Source organism: Rattus norvegicus, chromosome 17 (assembly GCF_021556685.1).
Source record: "Rattus norvegicus strain SHRSP/BbbUtx chromosome 17, alternate assembly SHRSP_T2T, whole genome shotgun sequence".
Lineage (NCBI taxonomy): Eukaryota > Metazoa > Chordata > Mammalia > Rodentia > Muridae > Rattus > Rattus norvegicus.
The window spans coordinates 23190055-23214372 of NC_141550.1; the positions used below are offsets into that span (position 1 = coordinate 23190055).

At 42.9% G+C, this 24318-nt stretch overlaps 2 long non-coding RNA genes across 14 annotated transcripts in view; one reads left to right on the plus strand and one right to left on the minus strand.

The window, feature by feature from the left end:
* LOC148000072 (uncharacterized) overlaps positions 1-24318 on the minus strand; it is a 91940-nt gene that overhangs the window by 67167 nt on the left and 455 nt on the right. For 11 of the 13 annotated variants that reach the window (XR_015641216.1, XR_015641222.1, XR_015641221.1 and 8 more), the window contains exons 2-3: positions 23773-23916; positions 22751-22936 (exon numbers count right to left, since the gene is read on the minus strand). This is a non-coding gene — a long non-coding RNA (uncharacterized LOC148000072). Of the gene's footprint in view, positions 1-14561; positions 19369-22529; positions 22937-23772; positions 23917-24318 lie in introns of those variants that run through there. The other 2 variants (XR_015641214.1, XR_015641213.1) reach the window with 2 other exon arrangements.
* Positions 17075-24026, plus strand: LOC148000073 (uncharacterized). The gene is made up of 2 exons (XR_015641228.1): positions 17075-17203; positions 23794-24026. It is a non-coding gene; the product is annotated as an uncharacterized LOC148000073 (long non-coding RNA).

The following is a 24318-nucleotide window of genomic DNA, read 5'->3' on the forward strand; positions in this document are numbered from 1 at the left end:
AGGATTCCTGTTTGTATTAGGTGCCGATGTTCCAGTTGCTCAGTTAGTAAAGTACCCAGGAGACACCTCTATCCACGTCATGAGTCATGATTTCCTGAAAAACTAAACTTGCTTTTCCCAGAAATATACAATACACTATTTATATATACTATGTATTAGTGCACTATATCTATCTATCTATCTATCTATCTATCTATCTATCTATCTATCTATCTATCTATCTACCTACCTACCTACCTACCTATCTATCTATCTATCTATCTATCTATCTATCTATCTATCTATCTATCTATCTATCTATCTATCTGATACACTTAAATCTTAGCAGGTAAAGACTCAGGAACATATGTAAACTTAGAGCTCCTGTTAATTTTAACAACAAGGGATTTCAAAAGCGACCTTTGTAATCCCTTGACAATTTAGAAGACCTCTCGTATCTGATAAAAGGCCACTTTAAGTCACTAGTATTTGCTACCGTAATCGCCATGGAATGTGAAGCGAGGCCTCCAAAAGCCCCATTTCCCTCCTTTGCCCCTGAGATGAAGAGCATTTTCGAAGCGGTTATTGTGTTTGCTCTGGGACTGTGCAGCCAGGTAATTCCCCCGGGGGCCCCATCTGGACCATCCCCACGAATTCCATTTTAAGACTGAGAAGGTGAGGTCCGCTAATCTCTGGCGGATCTCTTATCACGTGATCAGATCTCTACCCACCCGCATGATTGTTTTTCCGACTAAAGCTATATATATAAAGCACTGGAAAAAACAAATATATGTAAGAAAGACCCAACCAGTGGAGAGTTGTCGAGTAGGAAATAAAGCCAGCGGATCATTATGGTGAGTTTATGGGTTAAAAATGGGGATAGCTGAAAGCTAAATGAACGGTGGGAAGCACGCCTATCTATTAACGTCTTCGGGCTGTAAGAGCAGAGCAAAGAGCTCAGATGAAGGCAAGAATGCCGAGAGAAGCTGACACAAGAGCTCTCCTTGGAAGAATGCTCCCCAGACGGCACCGAGAGACTGCTCGTTTTATTTTATTGCACAATAAAAAGGAAAAATGGAGAGGTTCTTTTTTTCTTTTTTTAATCCCCACCCCAAATGCACCAGGCCAAAGCAGTTTGTGGCATGCTCTGTGAACTCACTCAGAGAGGAACCGACATATTTTAGAGCGGACTTGTCTAAAAATAACAAGTTTCATCAGTTCTGGGACATTTTTCCAGTCCTTTGCCAAGAATCCAATTAATGTGTGTGGCTTTTTTTTTCTTCCAGGAAGTTTTATGGGGTCTTTATATCTTTGACTCTTTTATAAAGAAAATCCACACCGAGTCTGTATGAAGAAGAGCTCTAAGGGTCTAAGATGCTAAAGCTACTAATTCCCATAGACGTGGGACATTCATGAAGATTAATTCATTCATTTAAACTGCTCTTCAAGCACCGACCCCCATTCCTCTCCTAGCATCCCCCCCTCTCCCCTTCCCTGCCCTGCCCCTTGCCTCTCCCCAGCTCTAGTCAGGACTCACTGCTGCCTAATACTGCTGTTTCCCTGTATCTGGGAGGATGGCAGCAAAATGGCAACTGGAGAGACCAGGAGCTTGGCCCACTCTGGCTTCCATCCTCACTCAGAGTGTCTACAGATAGCTACCAAGGAACATGAGATACGAGAAGTGGTCTCTCTAGGACACCAATTCTTTCCTAATTCTACGACTTTAATGATAAAAGTCATACAAAACACATAAACTGGACGCCCCCCAAGCTTCAAAAACAGAAGAACTCAAAAATTCTTTATTGTTGTTGTTTTTTTCTAAGTGGGCCAATGTGGGCTGAGACTCTAATCTCATAATAAATGAAACAAATATCTTACATTATAAATCAATACTACAGGAAGCATCTCTGCTTGACTGTTCATTTAGGATAGTGTCATCATCAGTGTGACAAAGCTCTCGACTGCATTAGCCAGGGATCCTAGGTCCCAGTGGGCCAGAGACGTCATTTGCTAGCTCTCCTCTGAAGACATTGCATACAGAGAAGGCCTAGCAAGGTCTTGCCTGGGGGTTCTCTTCTCTGAAATTAGGCAGTGGTGATGTTGAGAAAATACACCATTGTTTCTGCTCACATTGGTGTTTGACCTTCTCCTGGAAAGGTCTACTTACACATCAACAACATTTTGAGGGACACCTTATTCATTTGGGTAGCTAGCTAATCCATTCTCTGTTCTGTAATAAAGTTTTAGACATAATTTTTTAGCACCCTTGCCTTAAACCAGAATAAAGAGCAGGAAATCATGACCGACCCCTGAAGCTGAATTATTTTCTAGTCTTTCTCCTTTCTTCATCTATACATACAATTCTAAGAAGAATCGTTCTATTCAAGATTGCTTCCTTGCCTTGGTTTCCTTGTCTGCTCACTTGAACTGGCTTTTGACCTTTCTCATCCTTGAACATCTGTGTGCCCTTCCTGGTGCCCACCCACTGGCTGATTTTAATTCCCATTGTCCTTCTCCTCCCCTGAACGCTCTCGGCCATGAACATCACCTTTTTAAGACACACCTGTAGCTGGATGTGGCGTTACACATGTGCTTTCACTCTTAGGAGGCTAACAGAGATGGCTGTGAATATGAAGCCATTTAATCTCTATAGTCAGTTCCAAGACAGCCTAGGCCACATTAAAAAAAAAGTGTCAAAAAGAGCAAGACGGGGTTGGGAATACGGCTCAGTGGTAGAGTGCTTGCCTAGCACGTGCAAGGACCTAAGTTCAATTCACAGCATGTTCATACACAGAGTTGGGGGGAGGGAAGAGAGAGAAGGAGAGAGGACTGGGATGGGGTGAGGGGTTGGGACAGGCATCTACAGCAGAATATTCTCTAATCAAGATGGTTTTCTTCCAGTGGCTTGGGCATATTCTTAACCTCCTTGGATTATTTTCTCCCACACAGCTTCCTTAGGTCCTAGACATTCACTGGTTCTCTTTTGCTTTTGGTGATCTGGTCCAGTCCTTGTAGTCACAGAGGAATGATGCTGGGCTTACGTGGTTACCCACCAGGTTTCTGCTCCACTTTGAACATTTCCACGTACAGCTCTTACAGCGATCTCAATGTCAGACTCAGACTAGAGCCTAAAATGCACCTGTGTAGACCTTAGGAACATTCTCCCCCAACAACAAAAGAAAATGCAAATTGAAAACCACATCCACCACAGTAAGAAGTGGTATATTAAATTGTGTATAAGTCTAGCACAGGCATGTGAGGGTGTTGGTGGGAGTGTCCATTTATAAATGGAGAACACCCTGGAACTTCCTTAAAGTATTTAAACTAGAGGGGCTAGAGGGGTTAGGAACACTGACTCTTGCAGAGGACCTGGGTTCAATCTCAGCACTCATGTGGCAGCTCACAACGGTCTGCTCACTCCAGTTCCGGGAAACCTAACATCTTCACACGGATATGCGTACAGGCAAAATTCCAATGCACATAAAATAACAATAAATTATTTTAAAAATATACAAAGCAGAACCAACACAATGTCTACCTATCCTCCTTCTGGGTGTATATTCAAAAGAAGTGACACCAATATATTGAAGAGATGCAGTCATGTCCATGCAGCTCCTGACAGCACTAGTCAGCATATCTAAGATTCAGAATCAGCCGGGTGCCACCAACAGATGAATGGATTAAAAAAAAAAGTCTCTCTCTCTCTCTCTCTCTCTCTCTCTCACACACACACACACACACACACACACACACACACACACACACAGAGAGAGAGAGAGAGAGAGAGAGAGAGAGAGAGAGAGAGAGAGAGAGTTTTACACAAGCACAGAGAATGAAATGTTGTCATTGGCAGGACTGAACTAGAAGACACTTGGGTAAGTGAAATAAGCCAGACCCAGCACTAGGACCACATGTCTTCTCGAATGTGGAAACGAAAGTGCAGACCACTTTGAAAGTACAATAGGGGTGACAAGAGAGTCAGGCATGTTGGGGGAGTGTGGAAAAACCAACTGGGTTTGCTCAGTGCATACTGCACAAGTTGACGGAAAAGATCACACTAAACACCATTAATGTGCAGCTAACAGTGGTGCATAGAGCTTTTCCAATGATTCTATTCTAGTTCCTGTAATCTCAGAAAATGACACAATGAAATTGTTCGGCCAAACAAAAACAAAAACAAAAACTCCTCAGTTCTTGTACTGTTACTATCTACCCCACCCACCGACCAATGATTATGGCTCCTGTTTCTATTCCTGGGACAGGTTTACCTGTCCACATCCATACTTCTGCCTTTAGTGTCACCTTCATAATTCAAATGGACACCATCCCACCTCTAGCTGTCAGCAGTAATGTCCTATTGTCTCATATGGTCCACTCCTAAGTTCTTCATAATCTCTCTCCTTATAACAGAATGATTTTTAAAACTTAAAACACATCCTACTTTGTTTCCATTTAAAAGTCTTGGAAAGGCGTTGGATAGGCCCCAATGCCTCAATTCACCCCTGATATCCAATCTCGGTTTTTGTTTGTTTGTTGGGTTTTGGATTGTGTTTTTTTTCTGAACTTTATTCTTTCCTCTCACTTGAAACATTTCAAACAACCCTTCAGCTTAAGAACGGGACTTTTGTGGAGGGACCAGGTCTTCACAAGACTTGGGCAAACACATGTGGTGGCGAACTCTGCTGGAGCTCACCGTGTCTCCATGCTCTTCAGAACATGCTAACTTTTTACACTGTGGTTATAAAGAGCAAGGTCTACATCTGGTCAGTTTGACTCAGTACCTGGAGCTTCATAAATGCTCAGCCAGGGTTTACTAAATGAGTGGTAATCCCACTTTATTATAGATCTCTCTCTTTCTCTCTCTCTCTCTCTCTCTCTCTCTCTCTCTCTCTCTCTTTCTGTGTGTGTGTGTGTGTGTGTGTGTGTGTAGTTGTATTGCTGTTATGTATGATGTGCATACATGGGTGTACATGCCCTACATGTGATCAGAGGACAACCTTGTGGGTTCAGTTCTTTCTTTCCACGTTTATCTGGGTTCCAGAGCTCAAGTTCAGTGCATTGGGCTGGGCATATGAAGCAAGCACTTTTACCCACTGAGCCATACCCCTTATCATAGATTTTTTTTTCTTTTGCCACAGTATGAATTTATTCACTTATTCACAGATTGTAAGGTAATTTTATGAGCTGCATTATTTAGGGACAGAAGCAGTTCTTGTCCTGAAGAAATTATAGCACAATGACATTGCCAAAAATGATCTCCTCTATTCTACCTCTCTATCCTACCTCGGAAACTCAAGGGCATGTGAAAAAGAAGTCTCTGGCCTGGAATCTAGTTCACCTCTGCTCTTGATGGGGCATCAAGAGACACAGAGACACAACTGAGAGCTGAAACTGCTGACAGAGATGTGGGCTTCCCTTGAAACACCTCAGACAAGGATGTTAAAAAGCAACAAATGGCCTGTCCTCACGTAGGGCCAGGACAGTCATGACCTTGACTATTACCATATCAGCTCTCTTGTCTCACCTCTCAATCCAAACAATGTATGTACCTCATAGAACTGCCTTGCAATGTGACTTACAGAAGAAAATTCTTAGTTAAGGAAAATAAGTAAATTACATGATATGTGTTTGCTTAATTTTAAGACCTTACTTAGTTTTAAGCTTTGCTCAATCACTCAACCTTGTTGTAAACTATATTCCATGAGGATCGTAATATAGCAAATACATACATAGGCAGTGTGGAGATGCTCAAACCCAATTCTGTGGAGAAATCTAGGGCTTGTGTACTGTCCTCTTTTTATATAACTCTCACTCTAAATATTTGATGAATTCACTAACTTTGATTCTCCCTGCCTCATCTTAAACTTTCTATCTTTATTTTACAGAGTGGAGAGGGGGCATCTAAGTGTATGCAAGTGCAGGTGCTTGAGGAAGCCATGAGAGGGTCTTGGGTGTCCTGGGACTAGAGTTACAGGCTGCTGTGCACTACCTAATGCAGTTGCTGGGGACTGAACTCTGGGACTCTGAAAGAGTGGCAGGCCTTGAGTCATATCTTTAGCCCACTGAAATGCTTTTCTGTGGCATAATCAAAAATCTGGCCTTATCTGAATGGAGGCCCCTAAGGGGAAAGAGAACTCAGATTACTGTTACTGCATTGGACTTTGTCCTGCCCATCCCCTAACTGCTGATCTTTCTATATCTTTTGGCAATTATTAGCTGTTTGATAAGTATGGGTTGCAATGACTAAATGGATGAATTCATGGCATTCATAACCTGATGGTCACCTCTTTCCCTTAGATGCAGCCTTACAAGCTGTCACAAGACAGGTATCACTATGATTCATGTAAATGACCCCCGGGAAGGTGTATTCATTTTCCATGACCATTTATAAATCCTAAAACTCTCATGGGGATCTAGAAAGAATGTAGAGCCCTTGAGATCACCTATGCAGGAGATGCCAAGCAGACCTGTGTATACAGTTGGTACTCAGTAAGTAACAACTTTCCTCTTTCCTACTTTGGTCATCTCTGTGTGACAAGACATGACATGCTCCATTCTCCTGGCAATGTCTTTTAGACTCCCCAGGCCTGTGGAAATGTGGCTGGTGTGAGGATAGCAAGAGGCAGCCCAGCACCCCTCTGTGGTAAAGGGGTCCAAAGGGCAGAACAAGGACTATTGCTTTAAGAGGAGTGCAATTACTAAGGTACACAGCTTGTGTTAGAAACAAGTCAAATAGAAGCAGTGCATATGTAAAGCCATCTTCTTCTCCATTGTCGAATCCTTTGTCCAAGTCAGTGGAAGATAGGCCGTAGGCAGTTTGCTGCTTCTGTGCAAATGTTTGAAGAAAACTGAGTGCAATGCTTTCAATGGCCTCCTTCCCTTTTCCCCTTCCCCATTTTACTCCCCAAGACTCTTTGGCCCCCATTCTGAGGCCAGAATGTCCACTGTTTCCCAGTCAAAATTTTCTCTCAAGAAGGATCTGAAACTCATTTGCATTAAATACAAATGAGGAATGCAGCTGAGAGGGTCACCTCAAAGCTTGCTTTACCTTAAATGTTGTAGCAATATTTACAACCTGCTTCAGCAAAGAGCAAGACCCTTAGGAGGATCAGATCTGGCTAGCTTGCATTTTAAAGATGGATCCGTGCTGGAAAATCCTGAAGCCCCATGTGTTTGGGATGTAGATAAATCAGCCTTATTTTTTTTTTGAAGGCACATAGAATAAACAAGGGTTAGGTTAGAACTCAGGCTGTCAGGAGCAGTGTCTTAATTTCCTTTGGAAGGAGGTATGGACCCGCTTGGAAGTCCTCACAACATTTGAATTTAAAAAATCACGTAAAGTATGTCTACGATGGCGACCAAAAATCCCAAGAGGACTCTCACAGCATTAAACCTCCAGAAAGCGATTTGGAGTGATCAGTTGTGGAGAGTAGTAAGTTAGAAAAATTAAAGCGAAGCTCCTGGCAGTTAATGTCTCACTTCAAGAGAGGTGGGTGCTATTTGAATCAGATCTCACTTCCTTATAGCCTCATTTGGAAGGGTGAGTCTGACTTCCCCTCTTTGGTCTCTCCTCAGCTGTCAATTGTAACCATTGCAAAAAGACCATCTCTCTCCTCTCTGAGCCATTCTGCACACTGCAGACAGGTTCACTGTCCTAGAGAATAGTACTGAGCATGCCTATAGTCCCACACTCTCACCAAGTCTACACAACAGTATTAGCTGACTTTCTAAAAGGATGTCTTACTTCTCTGTGTGGAAGTTTCCTCCCTGCTGGATACTGTTTGTACAGCCCAAGGATACTAGAGAGGCCACTGGGGGAGAAAAGGCATCAAATTTCCCAACTGTAGTCCTTGTGTGCTATAATACTGATTTACCAAGAAACATCTTCACACTAGCGCAATAGTGGTATGGCTGCTTAGGGAGTAACCAACTATTTTTCCACTGGAAACCTGCCTCATGGGAGGGAATGAAAGTCTAGTATTGTAAACCTGGCTGGGAAAATCACAGCTAGAAGGAGATAGTGTCCCACTGAATGTTCCTCTAAATGGATTGTAGCCAAACTGCCTCCTAATTATTTATGTTTATAGCCAAGATCAGTGCCGCCCCTCAGCCTGAGTCAGAGAATAAGGCATTATCGGGCACTCAGTACTAAGCAGGAAATCTGTATCACTCCTTCCAAGGGAACATTTCAGAATGGGGTGGAAGGATTGTAATCCAGAGGGTGGAGAACACTATAAAACACTTTCTTCTGCACACAGCATGGCCACAGTCACTGTGAACCCACAGCAGCTATGGCTACCTGAAAAAAGACCCACAAAAATGAGTGAATGAATGAACGAGTAAATAAACACACAGAAGATATAGGGCAGAAGGAGAACTGGTTGGGAGGAAGAAAGAGAGTCATCAGGAGTGGAAGGGGAATGGAAGGGTAATGGTGGCTCAACATGGTCACAATACATTCTAAACAATGTACAAAATTCTTTAGAAAGAAAATGTTCACCGTACTATCATTGTGTTATCAAATTTCTACCAAAAAGTATGTATCAAGAGACTGTACTACCTTTTAAATATTAAGGTATCTCTAAATAAAAAAAACCTAAAGGCAAGCTCCTAATCACAATTTTTGAAACCCCCATGTGATTTGGGCCAGGCTGCTCTTTTGACCTCCATTTAGAGCATGTCTGACCTGCTCTTACATTTGTTATGACTTGGTAGATCCTGCTTCTTTGCTGGCTTCAGTCTCAAGGATGCTGCCTTGTGGTTCCCTGATCTCAGAATGTATCTCTCCCAAGGGTTCGCATGACTCAAGAACCTGCTTCTGCAACAGTCTCCCGGGATCCTGTGTGTTTGAAGGTGCTTGGTCCATTCGTTTTCTTACATCTCTGGCTTTGGTGAGCACTTGATTTCCTTGCCTACTGTTCACTGTTGTGTCTAGAGAGCAGCTGACGCATCATTAGCTTTCAGTCAGCATGTTGCACAAAGCCAAGTCATTCTTAACATTCTTTCCAGACTTTCTATCATATTTAAAATCAAGTGCGCATGTCTTAATTCCCAAGTACAGAGTACAATGCCTGGCAATAGGCCTACTGAGGCATAAGAATCTGGGATGAGTTGAACGCTCACTGGACCATGCACACACCTCCTAGTTATGAGCAGAATAGTATCGAGCCCACTGTGTATCAGAGGAACCAGTCAGAGTTCCACTGTGTCTTTCATGGGTAATAATGAATATAGTTTAGTATAGACAGTGCTAACTATTGCTGGAATGAACGATTGGCTTCCATGTTTACTGAGGTGAACTCTGAAAGTGTTCAGTCTGGGAGGAAGAGACTTTAAGCAGCCACCTTGAGGCAACCACTTTAACCTACCCAGTCCACAACGGGGGAACCCTGATGATAGCGGGAAAGCTCACAAGCACTGAAGGTGTGGTAACGACAAAATTTGGTCACCAACTTGTTACAGGGAGAGACAGGGATGACTGCTAGCCTACTTCAGAAATGGAGGTTTAGATGACCTCATAAATCCCAGGAATAGACTGATCTTGGATCTCAGGAGAGATGCTGGCATTCCAAAACAGATTGTAGATCTGGAATACACTGAGTGCTTACTGAGTCGGGATCCCACTCCAACCATTGTTTGCTTGGTCCGTTCACACTTACACCCTACTGTACCCCATGCAGGCTGCTTCACGGCCTGACCCTCCTCATTAAACCCATGCCTCCTCCCTGGGTACAGATTTCAATCTTAGCTGATAAGTGGGTTTCCTGTCTCACAGAAAAAGCAGAAGCACTCTGAAGACAATATAGATGTGCTCGAACCTAAGTGCCCATTCCCACGCCTGAAAGCTGCCCCTCTCTTGATTAGAAGCCAACCTCTCTGCTAGCTTCCTGTGTCCAGCTCCCTTTTGCTGGCTCAGGAACTCCATTCTAACAATCTCATCTGCCCCTCCTGCGTCATTAAGCTGTCTGTGTCGGGAGCTGGAGAGGTAGCTGTTAGAGAGTGTGTGAATTTTCTGTTAAAATGCTTCTTTTATCATTCAGGAATATTAGGTGTCTTGGCTAAGACAACCTCTTTGCCAGTGCAGTCACTTCCTTTGCCTATCACTCCATTCTTCTGATACCATTGACAACAAAACCTGATTGCTTGCTTCTCACTCTTGCTTGATTTATGTGACGCAGGAGATTGAATGCAGAGCCTTGTGCATACGTAGCCCTGAATTTTAGTCTTTTGAAACAGCATCCTACTCTGTAGCTCAGGCTGGCCTCGAACTCACAGCACTGCGTATCTGCCTCATCTTCCCTAGTCCTGGGATTATAGGTATAAACCATGATGCCTGACTGCAAATAATCTTTGAAAAAAAATTTTGTTAAAATATAAATATGTTTTTTCCTTTTCTCCCTCTAACCTCTCCCATATTCCCTCCCTCTAGCCCTTCTAACACTGTCCCCAGTGCCCACACCCATGCCACCCACCCCAACCTCGTCTTTGCTGCATTTCTTATCGTATTTCCTTCCTCTTGCTTCTTGCTTCATACTACTGATCTGAAGATTCCTTCCAGATGCCAGAAACATTCCCTCACCCTGGGGGAGGGGGTGTCCTTGCTCCCTTCTTCCTCTGATACTGACCATGTTTGGCCCTTGGCTTGCCTTGGTGATGTATTGTTAAAAAGTCATCACCTGAGACTCCATAATGAGTATACTTTTCTGTGATTCATGCCTGCCTTAATCTACAACAGTTACTCCATTTAACATAATAAATGTTCTTTCTGAGTTTTCAGTATCAGTTTCATCACCTGGATATGAATCTCACAAAGATAGAAATCAGCCTGTTTTGCTTATATCTCTAGCACATAAAATAATACCAGGCAGAGAGTAGACATTCTATAAATAGACATTGAGTGTATGATTAGATTAAAATAGTATGTATTAAATGTCTCAAAATGTTATGAACATGCAAATTGGAACTGAATACTTAAGAAGGAGGAGCCCTTAGACTGGGAATTGAGCAGTGCAATGCTCAAGGACAGAGAAAGTTCTGGGGAAAGCAGGAGAAAGGGAGGAGGACAAGAGAAATGGGGAGAATAGCAAGAGAAGAGGAGAAAGAAGAGGATGAGGAGGAAGATCGTGTAAAGGGGTAGGAAAGGAAGTCACTGCAGAGAAGATAGGAGATTCTACACTGCCATGAGAAGATACAAGACCACAAGACAAAGGAGAGTGTCAGAAAGGAGTTGTCAGACAGGATGTTTCTGCAGAATACAGTTAAGAGAAAAGGGCAATCATCCACTGGTTTACCCAAAGTAGTTTGGAGACTTTGGTGCCTCTTAGCAACCAGAGAGTGACCAGAGAATGACCAACTCTCTCAGGAGGATGTAATGATCCTTGTTAGCATTGACCCATCTGAATATGGACTGACCGACACAACTATTACCAATCAGTGACGGGGATCCTTTGAGGAAGGAAGTGGCATCTCTTAGACACTTCCTAAGGCACGTGCTGGATATTTTGCATACGCTAGCATTGTTGGTTCTCAGAGTGACCCATCAAGGTAAGTGTGGTTTTCCATTCAACCTATATGGAAAGCAACATGGCAAAACCTCCTACAACGGCCAAGGAACATGTAATACTTCCTCACTCTGTGAGACTACCAGGGTGTGTAGGACCTACCCGGTCATTCATTTGTCAGCATTGACTTCATTTGGAAATCCCGCCTCATGACAACCAGTACTGGTTTCTTCTTTAACAACTCCCTCTTTTTCCCTCTGAAGGAACCTGAGGTGTGTTTGGGACAGAATGGGTTTGTGATCCAGAAAGCACTGGATTCTTTCTTATCTCCATGATACAAAATTTGACTGGCTAAATCGAGCTACATTCACTTCCCGGCTTTGTGGTTGGCTTGATCAGGAACAGATTTGTGACACATTTTGAGCTCTTCAGAGTTCAGGGCAGACCTGCTGAGGAGTGAGGGTCAGAAGGCAGGAACCTCGAGGAAAGGAACCCTCTCTAGCAACCACAGAGGATGAGGTGGGCAAAATGGCTCTACAGATAAAGATGCTTACTGCACAGATCTGATGGCCTGAGTTCAATTCCTGGAACTCACATAAAAGTGAAATGAGAAAGAAGAGAGCTGATTCCACGAAATTGTTCAGTGGCCTCTACTTGTATGTTATACTCACATATGCACATTATACACACATTAATAATAATAAGTATACATTTTTCAAAACATCAGAGTGGTTAAGGAAATACAGGTTGGTGGTAGTGCATTTTCCTAGCATGAATGGGGGCCCAGATTAGATCTCTAGCACCACAACGACAAAAGTCTTTTTACAAAACAATGCGCAGAGACAGGAAAGACCGGAAAGTCTTTTGTTGTTGTTTATTTATTTTCATTTGGCTACAGCTCAGAATGTGCTGCCTAAAGATATTATCCCTGCTTTCCAATCAGGAGGGGATGTAGAACTGGAGAAGCTAACATACTTTTACAGAACAAGCAAATTAGCCCATGACCATCCTATTCATCCTGGAGCTCTACCATAAGGCAGCTGATTTTTGTAATCCATTATAAGTTGAGTGTTTAAATATTCAGAACTAAGACCTCTCCTCTGGGTATTCTCACTTACCAGTTCACTGCCAGCCAATAGAGAGACGATTGCTCAAAAAACTAAGTCTTCCTTGAGTGTGTGAAGCCTTTGATGTATTTCCGGGTAAAAATGAACACAGCCATTAATTACCATAATAGAAAACCTGAGAGACAACACCACATGGGAATTCTTCCTAGAAATACAGTGAACCCCAAAACGGGCTAGAGACGTAGCACAGTGGTAGAGTTCTTGAGTGCTCCTGTAGTGCAAAGAGGTTCTGGTTTTGCTCCCCAAACATAACCCACCTAAGAGCCTATTTATATATAATTTTTCCCACCACCACAGCAGATTGTCTCTCACAGCAATGTGTTAGGACTCCCTGTCAATTTCCTCCCGTGTGATAAATTAAAATCAAAACAAGCTTTTGTCCCTTGTTTTACTGAGATTGAAAGTCAAATCAGCCCAGTAGAATATTCTCGCAAGAGTTCCATCATGGCCTCTTGCAGCCGGGCCCTCAGCACACCGTTTTATCGGGCAACTCAGAACTGTTTACCAAGATGGACGAGGTGGCAAAGGAAGGCTTAGGGAATCTAGGGGAATGATTTACCTCTGGATTGTGTTGGGAGTCATCTTTCCCAGTTAAGGAGACCACCCCTACTCCCACTTTCGGGGCTAATGCAGCTACATAAACATATGCACGCAGTTCAGACTTATCAACATTCGTTTTTCCAAAGGCTGATTGTCCTGTGTGGTTTGTGGGAGAAAGCTGCGGTCCTGCTCACTGATAAAAAATGGTATAAAGTTTGAACTTCCAGAGGCTTGGGTGGCCTCTTTGGTAGAGATCGGCAATTAGAGTCTTGAGGCTCTGAACGTAATTACCTAAACTCTTTTCAAAATGTCAGTGTTCAGCTTTAGCCCTGGGGACCATTCTCTTCCCTTCTTTTCCAGCCCCTTTTCATCTGACTGGAGAGGCTTTGCTGTGCCTCTCAACCACAGTTCAGCATCGGTATGTGCAGGGGTGTATTGAGAAGAAATGCTCGCAGCCCTCCTCTGAGATAAGTGGCCACAAGTGATTTCTTACATGCAGATGCATTTTTATCCCTTTGGTCTAAGGAGAAGTTCAAATCATACATTTCTTTGTTGACTTTCTGTCTGGTCACCAACCCATCACTAGAAATGGCTGTTAGAGACTTGAACCAGAATTGTACCATAGCCTGACTGTCTCTTTACACTTATTTATTTTTGACTATCTTCTATGTATTCTTTAGCAGTTTTGTGCATGTATACAAAGTGTTTTGATCATACTCACCCCCTTTGCATGTATTATTACCTGATTTATAGAGTTAGGTGCCCTGATGTTGGGCTTATAAGTATTTATGATTGTTAAAATATTTTGCTAAATTTAACTGCTTTAGCATGTCTCTTTTTGTGCATTTTTATTTAAACACCATCTATCTTTCACTACTACTTCTTAAGTTGTCGCATGCAGTTGATTCTATTTGATCCCCATGGTCCTTGGCTGCTAGAACCATAAAACCTATTTGCTTGTGAAGACAGCTATCCATGAGCTGTCCCACAGCCAGGCACATAACCCAGTGGACTAATTCCACACAGCAAGAATATTCAGGACTTTTACCCACGAGCAGACTAAACCAGATCCTCTCATCTAGGCCGTAGACATGAATGGCAGCACAGTCCAGGATCCCATGAAGGTGCAATTGGTAGGCATCAAGAGGCAGGGCAAGGGATGAGGAGAGGCAGTGGGGGGAGCTGGGAGGGCTGTGAGAAGTATCATAAGTGGCCTTAGATATAGGAAGTCTTCTATTGTACTTCCACAGAGGACCGCTGTTGAGAAATAGTTAAGATGATAGAGTCTGCAGCTGGAACCAAGTGTTTACATCTGGAAGGCTTGGTTTAAGTTCATCCGAACCCTCTGCTCTCTTCTCGAACATTCTTCTTTTACCAGAAATTGGCATTGGTTAAGAGTCTGATTACACCGCTTGAGTTTAACAAATGCGTTTATCAGCTTTGTAACTTGGGTAATTCACCTAATCTCCAAAAATATTCCTTGTCTTGTCTCCACATGTGACAGGCAGAACGATGGCCATAAGTGTGTCCATGTCCTGATCCCTATAACATGCAAATGTGTGACCTTCCACGATGAGACTTTGCAGTTGTAACTAAACTAGAGACCTGGAGATGGGCATCTCTGCTGTTCATGTTAGCCTGGTATGATTGCATAGGTCCTTAAAATACAATTAAAATTTTCCCAGCTGTAGTAAAGAGGAGATGTGGCCAGCAAAAGGTGGTGTGAGAGGCAACATAGAGGCTAGAGGCTATAAAGGAGGAGGAAGGTGACATTGAGCCAAGGAATGTGGAAAAAGAGGATTGAAAAGATTCCCATCTAGAGGGAGCCCGGCCATGTCCACACCCTAACTTTACTCAGTTAGATCTGTGTTGGACTTCTAACCCTCAGAAATATAAGATGATGAGTGTGCATTGTTTTAAGCTGCTGTTTATGGTAACTCGATATAGGAGCATTAAAAAGCAAAATATTCTATTAGATCACACTGAATACACACAGAGAAATGTCTAAAGGAATGTATACTTTGATGTAATGTTGAGTATAGCATCTTTTTTTGGATGATGAAGGCTTTGTGGTTTCATCATTAAGACTATGTTATTTGAGAGATGAATAAATAATGAAGATATTAAAGAATATGTAATTCAGACTAAAACAAAATCGATGGCCTCTCATGCTCTGCTCTGCTGCTGCGGCAGATGAGCCATCTAGGAGGTGGCTTAAGAGCCATTCTGTATTGATGTCCAGGTCTCAACTATTAGACAAAGGAATAACTCAGAGTGACAGCAAGTCACTCCTGCTGTCCCCTTCTCCTGATCCACCTCTCAGGTCTATAGTATGTATTCACAACATCTATGTGTGGTTCTACTATATTATATACTCTTGTTACATGTACTCATTCTTTTATTTTGTCATTATATGTGACTAATGACAGCCATATATAATTATAGGGGTACACAGTGATAGTATGGTGTACACCATTGTGGGGAATGATATCAACTCAGTTACCATATTCATTACCTTGCATTTTACTATATTTACTTGTTTTTCCTGTCTATGACTTTCTGGCCTTTGGACAACACCCCTAGCCCTGATAAACACCATTTGACTTTGTTCCTCCAAGTTCAATACATATAAATGAGAATGGGTTTGTTTTTTTTTTACCTATGCCTGGCTTATTTTACTGTCATAATGTTCTCCATCTATGTCATCACAAAAGAAAGACTCCTTCTTCTAGGTTCGTTACTACTGCACAGTGAATAGGTACGACGTTTCCTCCATGTGTTCACCCATTGATGACTCTTAGGAAGGCCCTATACTTTGGCTACTGTGAATTATATTACATGAGTTTGGGAGCGCACATGACTCTTTAATCTAGGGATGTCAAGTCCTTTGATTATATAGCCAGAGGTAGGTGTGTTGACTCAGTATTGGCTTTTAAAATAATTTGCCCTTTTGCTAACAAACCAGTCTTTTAAGTATCCTTTGTGTTTTCCCAGGTCTTTCACATAACCTAAGTTTATAATGTTTCTTGACATAGTACATTTTACAACACATCTCATGGCGATGATGATAGAGACCAACATTAAAGGGATACTTCAAAAGGCATTAGAGATGCTGTGGCCAAGCCTTATCCATCCTCACAGTTGTTCACTGGCCTCTCCTACAACTGAAAAGCTCTCTAAGGCCTATTCACAGTCCACCCAGAGTCACGAGGGAAGGACTATTAACCGAACAGAGTTATCCCCATTGCTGATAAGCACAGTAAAGAGAGCTGGATGGCTCATTAGAAGACCCTTGTGAACTACTTAAGGACATGGCTTTGCTGAGCTAAAAATGTAGAGTATGCTCACGAATACCAGTTTCCCACTTGAGCAAGAATGTCTGAGTCCTTATCACAGTCAACCATCTTCCGGACTCTGAGTGACCCTAAATGCAATTTGGCATTTGGACAGGACAATGGGAACTTTGCTTGACCCAGAGAATAATGCAAAGCTGTTTCCCCCTAAGTCACTTTGATCTAGGCAGAGCCAATTATCTGGGTCTGTCACCTGATAAGCTACTACCCCAGACAAGAGAAAAGGGGGCAGATTTTTAATGGGAATCTTAGTAGTTTCAATTATAGTTCTACTTATCAAATATTCACTAGACTCCATAGACATGTTCTCCAACACATGGGAACTGTCCAAGAGTACCCTGTCCCTGACACAATGTGATCCAGCAGTTCCACGGGTCAGCCAGGGGCTCTAAAGCTGATCAGGATCTGATGAGGTGACATCCAAGGACTTCACTGTGAAATGTTATTCAGTCAGCAAGATGAACAGACAAGAGTTTCTTGGCCTTAGAAGCCTTGTAACCCAGGAGACCAAGGTACCATTGTGACATTTCATGATAAATGAAATGATAGCTATGGGGGGAAAGATAATTCTTCAGGACATGCGATGTTGAAGGATATGGCCATGTTGCCTTAGACAGAGAAGGATAGAGGGTTTTCTACGTCCTGCTATAATCATGGGAAGTCCCAGAATACATGAGAACAGTGTGTTCCTTGGACATGGCTGGTGAGAACCAAAGCAAGCAACATGGGTCTTGAGGGGCTGAGTCATTTCTATTTCATTTTTTAATGGAGTAAGGGCTTGGTAGATGTCTTTAAAGAGGGTATGGCAGGCAATGTCTAGGAATATCGAACACTTTGGAGATGCTCCATCAGTGAATGTCTCCCGAAGGCCTGTTGTCAGGTCAAGCTGCACCAATAGCTTAGACAAGATGGCTTATAAACAATGGGAACTTCATGGTCTTGATGCTGGCTGCTCTGGAGAGACTCCTGGTGTCATAGATGATACTCTCCAGTGGTGTGGCCACCAGTTGGCGCAAATATGCTCCCCTGGAACTCTTTTATATGAGCACAAGAACAGTCACGGGGTGACACCTTCATGTCTTAATCACCGTCCATGACAAACCTTACTTAGTACAATCACAACGAAAGGTGCCTTTCAACAAATGAAGCTTAAAGAAATGCAATTATTCAGGTCCTTGTACCTATTGCATGACCTTCTCAGTATGGGCATTAGAAGGTGGCCATCACAGTTGAGAATCAACTAATGGTCCAAGCCATGCAAGTCTGAAGTGAATATTGGCAGAGGTGGCCATAGAGAAGCCTAAGGGGTTAATATGGTTTGAGCTTTATTTATCTTTTGACAAAGCAACTGGAAAAACCTTTTATTTATTATTATGAGCATGTATGAATTTAAATTAGGCTTGTATTTCCAGTGCCTTTCCTTGCCCAGCTCACTGGCATGCAGGGTTTTGCAGCTGAGTTTAAATGTAGGGCAAGGGTGTGAGTGAGAGTACACACGCAGAGAGGCTTTTTTCTGGTCTGGATCAGATAGGCACCCCCCCCACACACACACACACCAAGTGCAGGAGAATGAATACATATGTTGGGCCTAACAGTGAAACTTAGGCAACAGGCAAAGGAAGGGCCTTTACTGGCCCATGGGGGAGAGGACCAAGGCTTGCAGGTATCCATCAAAGAAAGCAGTTATGAGGGGAGAGTGGTGATTGGCCTTTCCTTTTCATTCCAGTGCTAGGAATTAGACTGGGGGTGGGGTGAGGTGGGGTGTCTCATGAATGGTAGGCAAGTCTTTAACCACAGAGACATCCTCCATCCCAGCCACTTACAGTATAGAATAAACATAAACTAGCCTCTAGTATATCCACCATCTGGATTACCAAGGATGAAATTAGGAAGCAGATGGGGGAAGAACCAGGGGTTAGAGGCCTGGATCATGATGAAATGAATGCAGGGGGAGGGGAGGAGGGGAACGGAAGGGAAGAAGCAGAGGTACAGAAAACTGAGTGTCAAGGGAGGCAAGAAGACAAAGCCAGCCAGAGAGGGATGCAGACAGGGAGGATGGAGACAAAGAGCTTTGTTTCTCTGACAGGGAAGTGACAGACAGAAAAGAATAGGTGGGATTCCATTGAAATTGCTATTATCTTCTTCTAAATCATTCCATGCAAGCTAAACAATAAACAGATGCGACTGGGGTTATTAGTTAAAAATATCTCAATCTAAAAGCAGTAATCATTTCTCATGGGATGGCGATGGCGGAGTTGGAGGAATGAACGTGTCTACCGGAAAGAGGGGGGGGAATGAAGGGGAAAGTGGACATGTGTGTCGAGCACAGCACCTGGCAGTCCCTTTTGGTGTCTGGGGTGGCAACTGGGGATGGCAGATGTGTGTGGCAGAGAGGTGCGATTTGACTTATTTTTAGTTGCATAGTCAAATAGGCAAAAAAAGGAACATCTAACAAATGGCTCTATCAGACAAGGGTAACCTGCAGTGCTGGATCTGGGAATCTCTTTTCAGAGCTGACACAGATGGACAGCAATCTTGGGTTCTGAATATTCAGGAGACAAATGAGCAGAGGCCAAGCAAACAGAGGAACTCAACCTTTCTAGCCTGTGAGAGCAGCTACACAGCTTTGGCCTCTGCTAAACTGAGTTGCTTTCAGGTGACTACCAGTAAAACCAGAGTGGCCACTGGTTCCCTTCTCTCAGAAATCAGGTGCAACAGTTTCATTTCCATGCTCTGTTTGCATGGTGCTTCAAGGGCAAGACTGGACATTGACACTGTGCATGCACGAGGCTGTACATGCACGACCGTAAATTCACAATGCTGCATATGCTTCTATAAATACTTGAGGAGGGTCCCAGTAGATGGCATCTGAAACAGAAAGCAGGGTTTGTTGGCAAAAGGCACAAGAGAACTGAAATTAGGTCTGATGGTCAGTAGAACTGAAACTTGCTTTACCTGCTTAGCTCGTTGCAAGAGGAATTTATTCAGTGTGAGGCTTAAAATTCGATTTAAGAATTACAGAAAAATCAGCAGTAACAAGATTTTGGCATTTATTACTTTCTCAGAAATCAAAAAAAGATTACTGTTCAGTAAAGTGATTTTTAAGAAAATTTAAAGTGTTGATAAGTTTAAAATGCTGGACTTGCAGTTCACTGGAGAAGACCTGTCCATCAGTAGTTGGCTTTCAAATCCCACACAAATATCTGTACCTACGTCATTATATTCACTTTGCATATATTATGCAGAGTAGAATTGCACCTAGCAAAGGCTAATTTTAGAATGAAAATGTTCATATCATCTTCTTATCATGTTAATGCAATGTTGTTGTTGTTTAAAGAAACAAAAAATGCAGGGAGATATTAAAGCAAAATACAAGTTACACAGAAATTAGTGTTTGCTAGATGCCCGAATGAAAAGAGAAGTGCTTTCAACAAATCAGAATCCTTTAGACCCCCACCCATTGTCTTTTATAAAGACGTCATTCTCCCTTCTGCTCTTCTTTGTTCCCTTGCTTCCTCACACTCTGGCCTCTAAGCCAGGACAGTTTCATCTTTGCTAATGTCACTTAGGAGGGAGGTGACCGTTTCTGAAAATGGTGACCACTGATACCCTCCTTAAGTAGTGATATTTGATGCTACGGTTGAAAGGAGTATGGACTAGGCAGAGTGATTAGTATAATTCAAGAAGGAACGCCCATTCAGAGCCTGCCCCACGTGGCCCATACATCTACAGCCACCAAATTAGGTAAGATGGATGAAGCAAAGAAGTGCAGGCTGACAGGAACCGGATGTAGATCCCTCCTGAGAGACACAGCCAGAATACAGCAAATACAGAGGCGAATGCCATCATTAAACCACTGAACTGAGAACGGGACCCCCGTTGAAGGAATCAGAGAAAGGACTGGAAGAGCTTGAAGGGGCTCATGACCCCTTATGAACAACAATGCCAAGCAACCAGAGCTTCCAGGGACTAAGCCACTACCCAAAGACTATACATGGACTGACCCTGGGCTCCAACCCCATAGGTAGCAATGAATAGTATAATTCAAGAAACAGTGAAGTTCTCCCAAGCCATAGACAATATTTATATAGAATAGAAGTTGATTTGGCCAGTGAATCTACAATTGGAAAGTCTAAAGTCTGAGCACCAGCTTCTTTTGGTTTATGGGGAAGGCCTTCCTACAGCTTCCTAACTTGCTGGAGCTTATTGCTGTGGAAAGCAGAACCAACCCAGTGTGAGCCTGGATCTCTCCTGTTTTTATGAAGTCGTTAACACCATCAAAGGGGCCCCTTCCTCAAAGCCTCATCTAATCTCAACTACCTCCAAATGACCCACACTCTGTGAAGTTGAGGATTAAGTTTCTAATACACAAATTTGCAGCAGCACATTCCAGACCATGACCTTGCTGAGTCATGATCTCTTTTGGGGAAAGGTTTAATCTCACTAAGCTATGTCTCCACTGAGGAAGAATCAGTGCCTAGTGGACTAAGGCATCACAAAAGCTCAGGGAAGCACCATGGAGCGTGCAGGTACACATGGGCATTGAATAAGCAGAGAAGAAGCTAGATTTCGAATTTAGTTCTCCCCCACTAAAAAGGAACAACACCACAGTGTTTCCCATGCCTCAGCAGGGATCTGGTAAGAAAATGATGGAGAACTTCATTGTTAGCAAACTTGCTGAAACAATGCTTGAGCATACTTATTTGAATTCTTCAGCGGGGACCTGATTCCCAGTGGATGGTAATGTTTTCAGTTGTGGAAGAAAAGGAGCCAAATGAATGGGACTCATACGTGCATACACACATACACAGACACATGACACCTACACACGTACACCTCAGTCGGCCCTTTTATCTCAAGTACTTATCTCTGTTCCCTTCCTCCTCATTCCAAACAACATTTGTCCCTTAGACCAAACATCCATGACAAAGTCGGAGCAGCTGTCTGGGGTTCGATGCTGCTTAGCAGAGTTGTAAACCATTTTGTGAGATTTCAGCCAATGGGACAGCCCCAAGAAGTCAATTAAAACAGCCAGGGAGAGTGCTCGAACACGGATGGAAACGTAAACACGGTCTTCATCACATCAAGTGTAGAAATTGCTTGCTTGTTTTTTTGTGAGACCCATCCATAGTTCGTAAACATTTTTGACAAGCAGTATTACCTGCCACTAAACAAACAGAAAAGAAACAGAACAAAACAAAAACAAAAGGAGGAGGAGGAAGAAGAGGAAGGGGAAGAGGAGGAGGAGGAGGAAGAGGAGGAGGAGGAAGAGGAGGAGGAGGAGGAAGAGGAAGAGGAGGAGGAGGAGAAATCCAAGAACCCAAGGAAGAAACTACACACAGAAATCCTATATCTTATCAACTGTGGAAAACTTGTTTTTCTAAAGTAATTCTGATGTTTTTGGACAAAATCTCGGTTATCAGTTGTTTGTAAAGAAGCATGCTCTCTCTCCAGTCTGAAGACCTCAGTGGAGGGCCAAGGAAAGACAGCTCAGTAGAGAAAGTGCTTGTCAGGCAAATGTGATGAGTCATGGTCAGATTCCCAGCACCCACATAAGCCCCCAGATATGACAGTGCGTATCTGGAGCATTGATGCTGAAGGGTGGGCAAGAGGATGCCAGGGCCTTGCTGTCTGGCCAGTCTAGCTGAATCAGTGAACAATAGGTTCAGTGAGAGACCCTGCCTCAAAGCATACGAGGAAAATGATAAAGGGACATACTCAACTTCAATCTCTGGCCTCCACATATGTACTTATGAGGAAGAACGCCCGAACATACATGTGCATGCGTGCACACATATGCACTCATGCATGCATACAGGCATTTACATTCTCCATGCACACACATCTCAACATAGAGAACCTCAAGATATACAGAAGGATCAATGCGTAAGCTATGAAACCCAATATTTTATGCACAAGCTGCCCACATCTTTCTGGCATATCTAGTGTAGAGACTCTGATGACATTTGATAAACTAAAAATCTGTAAATTACATCCTAATGTTCAGACATTTAAATTATACATCATGATTAAATGTCCATTGAAGAAGTAATCCTTTAATAACAAGAAATGCACACAGGGATAGCTAGACAAAATATGCACAGGCCTTTTCTTTTGCCCCACCAGTTCATTATGAAAATTTTGTACTATTAAACAACAACAAATTCATCAGGTGAGTAATCTACTCAGAGCCCAGACGAAGGCTGGATACATAGCATGTGTTCAAGAATGATTCGTAGGAGGGAGTTACCTGGTTCACTTCAGACACGTGGTAGACTAGGTGGAGACCTTAGGTATTGGTGTGTTTATAAGTCGCTCTTCAAGTCTTGAGCAGAGTAGTATTTCTCTATTTCCCCCAAGTGGTGTCTGTTTATGGGTAGAATATCTTCAGTGAGGTTCTTGCCATCTCAGTTATTTTAGGATAAATGACATCGATCTGAATTTCAGTGGAATGGTACAGAAATTAAAACAAAATATGAGGGAGAGTGCAGTGTGGAGGTAGATCAATATGTTTAAGGCTCTGGATTCAAGTCAGAGCATATAGTGGGGTTTCCTTTGTCTTGATAAGGAACCAGTGTTGTCTAGGATGATCCTCTAAGCCAAATTGGGACCATCCTCAGGAGTGCAGCTGGGCCTGCTCACAAAAGATCATCACGGCTGGTCTGGTTGACTACTGAGGTTCCCCCATAGAAGGTGTGGGGGGTCATGGGACCCTCTTGAGTAAATAGCCACTTCTTCCAATCAGTTTCGTGAAATTCAGTCCCAATTGCATAAGGTTCCAAAGGTCTCAAGGAGGGGCTAGATCATACATGCAGGTAGAGAAGGACTAGGGTCCGGGACTGTATCTACACAACCCTGGGATGGCCATCATCCATGTTGGGGACAGACCTTCCAGTGTGGCTGCTTTAAGCTCACCCACGTGCCCGTCCCCCACCCATCATCCATGCTCTGTAAGTAACTGAAATAAACTCCCTGGTTCGCTCGGGTAAACTTTGGCTTGTCATTGGAATCTCATGAAGAGGGAAGGTGGGCGGTCCCTCCTCATGGTGGTAATTCTCACTGTAGTAGCCTAGCACTGAGGAGGAACACCAGGCATCATTGGGTGTTTAGGAGCACTGTTCAAATATCCCCTCTCTTTTCTTTCAATCCGCTATCTTCCCAAGTAATTCCCTAGCCAACTCTCAGGAATAGGAAACAGGAAGGGAAAGAAGAAAATGAAAACCTAGGCTGAAAGATACAGAATTGACCCTGATAAGAACATCCAGCACTCACATTGTTCTTATTTTATGCCAGACGCTGGTCCATCCAATACTCAGGATACTCCATGATGTTTCCCATTGTTCAGAGGAGGACGTTGAGGCTCCAAAGTGTGCAACATAGAACATAACTCTGATCTGATGGCTCACTTCCCTGCCCCTCAAACGGAGAGAAGAGAAGAGGGGGTTCGGACAAGGTAGTTTCAACTTGCCTCCCACTGGTTCAAGTGTTTATTCTTACTACATTATAAGTTGGAGATTCTCCAGTGAGGATATAGTCTCTAGGTCGTTACCTATTGTACTCCACAAACTCTATACTTACTATATGTCAGAATGTTCCGCATCAATTTATAGGACAAACCTTCAGAACAAATGTAGTCCATATAAAAAAAATTCCAAACCCCATGGCTTTTTAATTAGCCTATATTTTCCTGCAATGCTGTCCCAAAAGGCCATTTCCAGTGAATTTAAACTCACCATTAAGATCACTCCTGCTTTTAAACCACAAAAGAGATTACAGAAAAAAAAATTAGCCTTACTCAAAAGTACAAAATATCTCCAG